Source organism: Takifugu rubripes, unplaced genomic scaffold, assembly GCF_901000725.2.
Source record: "Takifugu rubripes unplaced genomic scaffold, fTakRub1.2, whole genome shotgun sequence".
NCBI classification, from domain to species: domain Eukaryota; kingdom Metazoa; phylum Chordata; class Actinopteri; order Tetraodontiformes; family Tetraodontidae; genus Takifugu; species Takifugu rubripes.
Window position 1 is genome coordinate 18,427 of NW_021821581.1, and position 11,232 is coordinate 29,658.

An 11,232-nucleotide genomic window follows, 5' to 3' on the forward strand; every position below is an offset into this window, starting at 1 on the left:
ATTGTTGTGGAACTCAAAATGTTAACTGTATTGTTATTAGCCTATGCATTAGAACAGCATAATGATATCCTGAAATTATGGCTTTTACTTTGGTGTGCCAAAGATTTAAGTGTTCCCATCTGACCCCTATGAAATATTTCTGGAAGTGCCACTGGCTAGGAAGCGAAAGAGCTGTTTTCAAGAGCTTTTCAATAATGTTATAATAATGGTTTGAAATTTATCAATAAAATAAACGTTAATGAGTGCACTTGAATGATAATATCCACAGAAATGACCATAAAATGGTTGAGTTAACTTTAGGTAGCACTGTAGGAAATGACTCGCCTACTCCAACACCACAGCTTTTGATCACTATGAAGATTAGCTGAAAAGGTGCGATTAAATGCCGAATTCATTTTGATTCGAGATGCAAGGCCACACTAAAAGCGGGACATGTACTCTATGGATAGTTATACATGCAATAATTCAACTAAAAGAAAAAAATACAAAAGCTCACCCGCATGAAATACTTCACTTTTTGCTGATGCTACGGTTCGTACAGTTCTACAGAGAAACCTGTCGACTTTCTGAGGGTTCTTCAGCAGGGTGCCCCTCATATGGAACTTAGTAAACGCACAGGAGGTCGCCATTACTGCCCACAAGGGAAGCAAAGAGCGCGTGCGTAATGCTTAGTGTATGGAAGCCGACAGAAACCAAACGGTACTTTTATCGAAGTAATATAAACGTTGTATATATTGTCTGTCTGGGGATAAGCACTAAAACTATTTACAGTCCGTCTTGATTTGTCCTAATGGTATAATTTCCATGTATAAGTTATTTGTAAACCTAGGTGATTATAAAAACAAAACTGTTGATTATGCGCCGGGGAACACCCAGGGTTTAGTCGAAAGTTCTCTCCTATATTTTCCGCTATCAAACGAAATTATATTCCGACGCCATAAAACAAAAGGAAAACGATACTATATGATATGGGACGCCAACTCACACCCAACCTCCGCATCCCCCCCGACCCACACGGTGCCGGACCTCACTTCCTGTGTATACTTCCGCCTTGTCACCGTCAGCGCGTGGAAACCCTCGTCACAGTCTGTGAGCAACGGTCGGAAACATCTCATTGCGCACCAAGTCAGTCAGTTCGCTCGATGGAGAACGTTACATTTTAACATGATGGTAAGACTTCTTTGATCGTTTGTACTTTACGATATGAATGGGGATTCTTGTTAGGTGTTTTGGACATTTATTTTAGAGACTGTATTTGATACTGTGGTTTGTCAAGGCCGCGCTTGTTTTGGTGTGCAAGATAAAGTAGCCTGCATTTTACAAAATATTCGCATGGCATAGCCTAAAAAAGCTAATTAAGATTAGAAGAATTTGGGAATCAAAAAACGTGTCACCGATAATCTTTTTAGATTCCTTATGTCGTGAAAAGTGTTGCCATTTACGTCTGTAAATAATCACGCCATGGGGCTTCCCACCTTGATAAAGGAACTTCCTCACTTGCTTGGAAAAACAGTTTTAGCTCCTCCTTCTACTTTTAAAGAGCTGCAAGCAGCTAAGCCAGCTCTTTCATGCTCAGCATATGTACTTTGACTGACTGATCAGCAAATAAGTGACCTGTAGATGATTGGTTCCAGAGCGAGCAGCTCACACCGAGCATCATCATGAACAACAGGTTTGGCCACGGAGTAGAACTGCTGCTGGCTCACATGAACATAGAAGACATCATAACAGCTACAGAGAGGCTGTATCAGTTGGAGGACGAGCAGGAGGAGGAGGGAGGGCTATCATTTGAAGAGGAAGGCCTTTCCCAGGAGGAGATGGACGACAATGAAGAATTGGGGGATTCAGAGGGTTCAGGGAGCGAGCCAAATGAATAGTAAAGGCTGCTGATGGTATTCAGTACGGATCTGTGACAGACCTTTTGTCCTTCGTCAACCGTGTGTCTAATATGCAGTCGGCCGCCCTGAAGCACACATCTGAGGAGGTGGGAGTGCTGCTTAACAAGGTGAGAATACCCAAAACAGCATTATTGAAGGTGTTCACTGTGACCTGATTGGCCCAACTGAATGAGTTGAGGGGTGATAGTGCGTGTGTGATTGGTGTTTTAATGCAAGAGAATGATGATGTTATAGTTATTTCCGAAATATTGATTATGTGTTGGCAGAAGTACATGATCATGAAAAATGGCCGCTACCAGATAAACATGGATGTACTGCTATTTCCATGGAAACTGACATACAAGAATCGTGGGTCTGGTCTCATTCCAAAGGGCTCATTTGGAAAAGTGCACTTGGCTCAGGATGCAGTGAGCAGGAAGAGAATGGCCTGCAAGCTGGTGAGTCCGACAGCAAAGGCTGGAATCCTGTCTGTGCCAAGGGAATTCCAATTCCGCCTCAGGGCAATGGTTATTACCATACACCTGACAGGTTCTGTTTATTCACACATCTACACCTTTGAACAATACATTTTGATGAAAGTAATGTCAAACCAACATTGGTAGTGCTTTTGTGCAACAATAGGTAGCTGAACACCAGTGTTAGAATGAAAAACTGAGTTGTTTAAACACAAAAACAGGAATTTGCTGTTACTTCTCACATCTCATATGTGCTCATTTAAAATGGGCATGTGACACATTTCATGAGAAAAATCATGAGTTTACCTATTTGCACCAAAGGAACAACTAAAATAAATAGATCTGCATTGAAGGGGACAAATAAGTTGGAATATTGTACATACAAACCAGTTTATATCAGGTGTGTTCATTTTCATTTAAAAGTGTAATAATAATTTTAGGACTAGAAATGTATTTGATGTTTTTTTTTTAATAAATTAGTGGTGCAGGTTATTGCATTCATTTTATATAAGAGATTTTTTTTTCTATATATATATCTTCCTCACCCTCCTGGGTGGTGCCTCCTTCCTTCAGACTTGGGTCCTCTACCAGAGGACTGGGAGTCTGACGGTTCTGCGCAGGATCTTAGCTGTTCCTAGGACTGCGCTCTTCTGAACGGAGATCTCTGATGTGGTTCCTGTATCTGTTGGAGCCATCTACTCAGGTTGGGTGTTACTGCCCCTAGTGTCCCAATCACTACTGGGACCACTGTTGCCTCTCCATCTCCTCCTTCAGCCCTGGTACTTCTCCAGCTTCTCGTGTTCCTTCTTCCTGATGTTTGCTATCACTTGGGATTGCTACATCTATCACCACCACTGTCTTCCGGCGTTTACCCACCACCACTATGTCAGGTTGGTTGGCCACCACCAGGAGACTGACTTCTCTCCGTGTTGCCATGATTTTGCCTCTAGCCTTCTACTCGTGGGCCATTTGCACCGTATGGCTATTCGTGCTCTTCATGTATCTGTGGGCAGATGATATCTAGAAGGGCAAAGGTGATCGCAACTGATGGGGTTGAACTACCTGAAGGGAACATCACAGTTGTGCAGGACAGCTACAAGTACCTGGGGATCCCGCAGGCAAATGGTAACCATGAGGAGGCAGCTAGGAGGTCAGCCACAGCCAAATACCTGCAGAGGTTAAGACAGGTCCTGAAAGTCAGCTGAATGGTAAGCATGAGATCCAGGCCATAAACACCTACGCCCTGCCAGTAATCAGATACCCTGCTGGCATAATACCCTGGCCACTGGAAGAGATTACACGCCAGTGACATCGAGACAAGGAAGCTCCTCACCATGCACGGAGGGTTTCACCCTAAGTCGAGTGTCCTGAGGCTGTACACAAAGCGAAAGTAAGGGGGCCGAGGACTAGTACGTGTCCGAACTACTGTCCAGGAGGAAACAACAGCCTCCAAGAGTACGTCAAGAAGATGGCCCCCACTGACCCACTGCTGAGTGAATGATCAGGCAACAAAAGCCCAGCAAGGAGGAGGAACCTGAGGGCTATCATGGAAGGACAAGCCCATGCATGGAATGTACCACCGACAAATTGAGGAAGTGGCTGATATTGAGAAAACATACCAGTGGCTGACAAAGGCCGGACTGAAAGACAGCACAGAGGCTCTACTCATGGCTGCACAAAAACAGACCCTGAGCACCAGAGCAATAGAGGCCAGGGTCTACCATACCAGACAAGACCCAGGTGCAGACTGAGTGGAGATGCCCCTGCCCCTGAGCCTCCTTCCCCCGAAGTGTGTTTACTCTTGCTCGCATGAACAATATTGAGGAATAGTGAAGGGTTTCCCTGCTTTTTGTCATCATCAGTGTGTTGACACAGTGAGTTGTGGAGATACACAGTCCAAAACCAAATTATTCTTTCCAGAGAGAGGGATGAGAGCAACATTAACAGATTCTATTTCAGCTATAGCTACCAAACAATATGACCTATAACAACAGTTGTTGCTAGAATAAAACATCTATGGTGTCTTTGATGTGTTAGCATTAAAATCTGTTGCTGCCATTTTCTTTTACAGTATTTTTGCATAAAAAGTGGCTAGCTTTGAAGGTTCAAGCTGAACGAGAAATGACTCACTTTTGTGTCTAATATTATCAGAAGTTGTTATCTTATTCATCAATAAAATAAACTGGTTTCCCTGTAATGCTCGTTCAAATATAAGCTTGTATGCAAAGTCCCCTCACATTTACAACCTGTCATCATCCTCACAGATTTCCATGGAAAATTTTTAATGCAGCTGATGTGGAATTCCAAGCCCGGTTCCACCACGAGACATCGCAGAACTCTATGGTGTATTGCTGTATGACCATAGCATCCACCTGTTCATGGAAGCAGGTGAGGGTGGCTCAGTACTGGAGAAGCTGGAGAGCTGCGGACCCATGAGGGAGTTCGAGATCATCTGGGTGACCAAGCAAGTCCTGCGGGGCTGGAGTACCTGCACCACACAACAATCCACCACGACATCAAACGTAATATATTTATTTGATAGCCAGATAGCATATGTTTTCTCCACCCACCGAAATGGTCTTGGTCACTGACAAAAGCCAGTTTTAATTTCTGTTGAGAAATACTGCTTATGATCTAAGGAAATATCTCACAGTTCTGGCCGTGGTTCACACTCTTCATGAGCATTCTATGTTTCCTGAAAGCTTAAGGTAATCAGGTCAGAATGTAGTTGTATGTGCAGGCGGTGGTCACTGTGGAACATTGACATAGGCAGGTTAGCTGACAGGCATGTTGCAGGGATAAAAGCATTACTGAACTGGTCTGATGGCCCAAGGCTGACGACTTCCTGGAATTATTAGACTTCACAGGCTAAATAAAATCCCCAGTGAAGAAAACCACTTTTGACAAAGATCAGCCTTGACCTCAGACAGTGGTGCAACAGGCCTTTTGTTTAAAAGCTTATCTACCTTTGACTGTGGAATTCATTTCCTGAGGCTAAAGCCACTAAATTGAAAAACTTCAACAAAACCCTGAAACCTGTCTAATATTTGTGAATTCTAACAACCCTTTCCTGTTTTTTTTGTAGCCAGCAACATTGTCTTGATGTCTGACAAGGTGTGTTAGTGGATTTTGGACTGTCCGTGCAGATGACAGAGGAAATATACATTCCCAGGGACCTAAGAGGAACAGAGGTGAGAGAAGAGAGAAATTGAAAGGGTGCAGAAAAAAGTGGCTTTTATTTGTCTTCGTGCCTTGCCTGGAGTGTGTGTTTTAGAGGCAGGGCCTTTATGACTCACAGCCCAGACTTCCCCAGGGACTAAAGAACGGAAACATTTAGATCTTGATTTGTTTGCTGAACCTTTTCTTATTTAAAGAATGATTGTCTGCTATCAGGGTAGTCCTTGCATTTCTAACCAGCAACTTCGATCGAGTTAAGACAAGATTTCCCATGAAACCTTTGCCCCATCGCATGTCTCCTGCGTTAAATTTTGACTCTATCCTGGATCACTTGTGGTTTCAGTTTTTGGAAAGTCCCAGCAGTAAAGGTGAAAGAACTACTGAATGCACTGTTACCTAGGCTGACATTACAGCAGGAAAGCAGCTGGAATTTCCAGTAAGACTTGCCCACTGCTGGCCTTACTTTTCATACTACTGCTTGCAGTGCCCTCAGGCCACAATGACTGTTTTTTTTTTTTTTAAGTAATCTATTAAACTGCAAATGTTGCTTCCTGTAACAAAAAATCTTAACCCAAAACCCTAAAATATGAGGAAGAAGTATTACTTGGTTGGAGGTTTATTCTCTAATTCTGCGCATTAAATGTGGGTCTTGTTCTGTCTTTTAGATGTATATGAGTCCGGAACTGGTCCTGTGTCGAGGGCACAACACCAAGGCAGACATCTACAGCCTGGGTTCCACCATCATCCACATGCAGACTGGCAGCCCTCCTTGGGTCCGGAGATACCCACGGACTGCATACCCCTCTTACCTCTACATTGTAATTACTTTTGGTCATATTCTTCAGAACTCAGATCACTCTTTTGGTCACGTGCACAGCTAATTAGGCCAAAGGTATCTCAGTCTGGACCAAATTGACAAGAATGTTTATGTTATTCTCAATGCCAGCCTAGATTTGCCTTGTAATGTTTATTGTTCTTGTGAGAATAGTTACCTCTATGGTTTTAGCGTCACATAGCTTCCTTGCCTGTGTATGGTAATGGTGATAATGAAGATTGCACGGGCACAGGAGCAAAGTCCTCCAATGATTTGTCCAGGATAAATGAAATTATTAGAGTCTTTGCTTTTAAACAGAAGATGATACCGTACTACCATATTTCTGGACTATACGTCGCTCCGGAGTTTAAGCGACTAGCCCAAAAATGCATAATAAAGAAGAAAAATAGATATAATGTCGCACTGGACTATAAGTCGCATTTTGGGGGAAAATTTATTTGATAAATCCGAGACCAAGAACATACATTTAATCTTGAAAGGCAATTAGCATGGATTAGCAATAGGGTTATGTATGCTAACGTAACAAAATCAGCTACATGACCCAAAACGAAACTGAGTACGTGTCTGCTTTGTTAACGTAACATATTAACAGTTATTCAGATAACTATAGCATAAAGAACATCCGAGCAAGTTTACCAAACAATCAAGTCTAACTCCATAGACGAAGCACTGCTTCTTCTTCTGCGTCGCAAAAGGAACTCGTTCCTCAGGTACACATGCCTAGAGCGCCCTCTTGTGGTTGTCAGTGTGAAAAAACATGTGAATTCCGTAATACCGTATTTCACAACCATAAGGCGCACCGTATTATAAGGCGCACCTTCAGTTAACGACATATTTTAGAACTATTTTCATACACAGGGCGCACCGTGTTATAAGGCGCATAGCATAGAAACTGCGTAGTGCCTGTGGTTTCATGAGGCATTCCCTAGATCGAGCTGCGCTAAAAGGAATGTCAATAAAACAGTCAGATAAGTCAGTCAAACTTTATTAATAGAATACATTAATAGATACATTCTCACAACTCCATTCACTCCCAAAATGAAATAAACAGCTGTTTTATTTTTTTCCCGAGTGACGTAGTGTTTTCGCGTAACACAGTTCGTTTAATAACAGCGAGTTATAACAGGCAGTGCAACATTTTTATCACAAGTGGATAGTGGAGTTTAATAAATCTTCGATTTACCGCAACATTTTTATCACGTAGTACCGGTGCGGTAAATCAAACGTTAGTGCAAACACAATATACGGTAACTCGAATCTCGAAGTAGTGCAAAGCAATAGCAATATAACAATAGCAATATAACAACGTTGCTCAAACGGTAATGTCCATATTCACAGTATGACCAGCCTTGTTAAGTTGAAACACACAAAAGAAACAGGGTAAAGCTCACTTTGTCAGTTCATTCCTCATCCAGGAATCCCTCGAATCTTCTTCGGTGTCCGAATTGAACAGTTGTGCGAATACGGCGTCCAACATGGCCGGCTCCGTCTCGTCAAAGTCGTCATCAGGGTCAGTGTCGCTGGTGTTGTCTGGCATTTCAGTGACAATCCCTGCCTTCCTGAAAGCTCGGACCACGGTCGATCGGACTGATATATCAGCCCAGGCATTTACGATCCACTGGCAGATAGTGCGTATGTGCTCGGCGCTGTCCCACATCTTGGTGAACGTGTGTTCGCCTTCCGTCATCCAGCGCTCCCACGCAGTTCGCAGTCTGCTTTGAATGCCCTGTTGACACCAATATCTAGTGGCTGGAGTTCCTTTGTTAATCCATTCTTGCTTTGTTTCCTCGGAAGCTCCGTTGAGTCTTCTTTACCTGGCGCAGGTCGTCTTGTTGCTTCCTCCACTTCCGCACCATTGATTCGTTCACGTTAAATTCTCTTGCCGCTGCTCTATTTCCGTGTTCAACTGCGTGATTGATAGCTTCAGTTTGAACTCTGCGTCGTAAGTCTCTTGCAAGGAGCCATTTGGGGTCTTTACAGACAGAAATGGTTTGGGACTGAATTCCTATTTATCGCTCTTACTGCTGTTACTTCGGCCACGTACTGACTACGGTAGCCGCGATTAACCAATATTACCGTAATCCATACAAACGCGCACCGGGTTAAAAGGCGCACCGTCGATTTTTTTAGAAAATTCTAGGCTTTTGGGTGCGCCTTATAGTCGTGAAAATACGGTAATGTATTATTTAGGTCGCTCCGGAGTACAAGTCGCACCCCCTGACTAACAATTAAAAAGGTGCGACTTATAGTCCAAAATACGGTTAGATATTTTCTTTATTCTGATTTGGACAATAATTGTGATTACCATAAGCTATATGGTGGAATAAAAGTAAGTAAATTAATCTCCATGCCCTTATAGTGTGATAGTTACATTTGTTACGGTTTCACACAATCACATACAAGATAACAGCTTGTCTACTAGCATAGCTCATATGACACCCAGGTGCTGGGAGGTCAAACCTACTATTTAACCTTGCTAAATTTAAAAATTGTAACACACTTTGAGTGGGTTTGTTTCAGATTGTATGGATTGTAAAGATGCTAACCTTGATTACCTAACAGTAATAGCTGTCAAAGCTAAATCCAGGATTTTACTGAGTCTGCTTCCGATTATTTCTGATTTGACTTTCCATGGAAGGGGCTCTCTTTTTTCAGAAGTCCTTTTTCTGTTTTATGAAATGATCATCAGCTCCACTGTTACTCACTTCCTCGTGAAACTGTGTTATACAGAAGCAACGTTGAGCTTCCCTTTTCTTCAGCTGACCCTGTTTACAAGAGTATCCTCAGACTGATACTAAGTGGCTACACATTTTTGGATTTGTTAAAGCCTTGTTTAATTTAGATCCATCATCCCTGTCTTGACAGATCCACAAGCAGGCTCCCCCTCTGGAGGACATAGCTGAGGACTGCAGCCTCACAATGTTCCTTCCTGAAGCGAGCTATGGAGAGGAATCCAGCTCAACGCAGCTCAGCATCTGAGCTACTCAAAGAGGAGGCCATCAACCCACCCAGGGAGGATCAGCCTCGCTGCTGGAGCCTGGACTCAGCACTGGAGGAGGGTCACGCTCACTCTGCTCCGACAACAGAGCGAGAACCATGACACCACGCAAGGTATGCAGCTCGTACGGCCTCACTAATGATCAGAGCCATTTCCTTGTTTAAACAGTTCCCTTGGTGTTCTGCTGCAGAGTCGTCGCTGTGTTCTGAGAACTCTGGCCACATAAAGAGGAAGGGTTCTCTATACATCGACCTGGGAGCTTTGTCAGGCGTCTGCAAACTGACAGTGACAGGCCCCCCTTCTCAGAATATGGCTAGTACTAGCCTAACCGGTATCAGATGAAACCATCAGACAAAGTTAAATAGGTGTATTGTTCAGATAGTTGCAGACTCACTGATGAATTGTGAATTACATCGGCGCTCCCTCAATGCTGAAGGGAGCTGTTCAACTGCAGCCAGTGGTCAGAAGAGATGCATTGTGGAAAATAGGTATTAGGCATTAATTACCATAGTTTCTGGTTCTGTTATGTCATAGCATCCTTTGGGGTACTGGACCTGTTATTTTATGGTAACTTTATGGTAACGTGAAACAATAATTGGCTTTTTTCTTTTCTAGTGGAAACAAACAATATACTTTCAATATGGTATTTATCACTCAAGGTATCTAAGCTGATGTGTGCTCAATGCAAATTTGTAGTTCTATAAGGACTTCTGTTGATTCCTGGGAATAGTAAGAGCATTCATAATGCTGGCAAAGGATGCTTCTGGAAGGCCTGTTCTAATTGCTTTATGTTTGTTAAAACTTAAGGGCAGGGCTTTTTTACTTAAAAATATCTTGTTTCAGTTTCTTTAGAATTTCCACCAAATTTGAAAATGTGCTGGTCATTATGCAATAAAAACAGTAATATTTAAATCATTTTCTGTCTCTTTCCTCTGCTGGATTTAGCATTTGAACACGGGGATTTTGTAATCAAGGGTGAATTCAACAGAATATTGTGGCAATCTTAGGTTCTTTTGCAGTGCAGTAGTAATCAGACATAGACTGATTCTGAATTCCTAACCACTCCTGTTCCTCATACACTGCTCAACTACTGGAGGATGCCAGATATTAACACCAGAACACACAAAAATGAAGGGATGTCAACAACTAAACATGCAGCTATACTAAAGATGTACAGTCTCCACACAGGAACTGTAAAACACAGAACGTATAGCGTATGGAACAGCACCACTTTATATCAAGGCTTGCTGTGATCTTTTAACAGAATAAACTTATGAAAACACATTGTTCCAAGCATGCTGGGAACTCATCTCCCCTCTGCTCCAACATGCTACTATATACATCATGTGGGCGACTGAAGCTTGCATGACCTTTATACACAAATCTACACAAAAAAGTTAATCCTGAGGCTGCATCTTTGCTCTATAAATGCCCATCATTGGACTGAGTCCTTTCTATTTCGGGCAGTGCAGTGTTATTAAACATTAGGATTTAATTGATTCCCCTGCTTCCTCTCTTTAGTCGTAAATGCAGCCATTCATTTTCAGTCTTCAGGCTCTGCAGAGAGACATAAAGTAGAACCGGTCAGCTGATGTGGGTGTTGACGTCACATGGTGTCACCTTTTTTGTGGTCTTTCATTGGCGATTGCAAACAAGGACATGACGTCATCTGATCAGGAATATATTCAGGAACAGATGTCACTGCTGTTCCGACAACAGTGGGAAGATGTTATCCCTGCAGGTGTAGCCAACAAGGCCAAATGACTCTAACATATGGCAAATATAATTTTAACGTCTGTGATGACCCAGCAGACTGCAGTTTGGAATGAAGAAACCAAAGAAATGTATGAATCCATATTTACTTTGGTG

General features: G+C 42.7%; 1 pseudogene; it reads left to right on the forward strand.

Moving 5' to 3' along the window:
* Positions 1–1,029: 1,029 nt before the first annotated feature.
* On the forward strand, positions 1,030–9,791 carry LOC115248135 (mitogen-activated protein kinase kinase kinase 8-like; annotated as a pseudogene).
* The last annotated feature ends 1,441 nt before the right edge of the window (positions 9,792–11,232 follow it).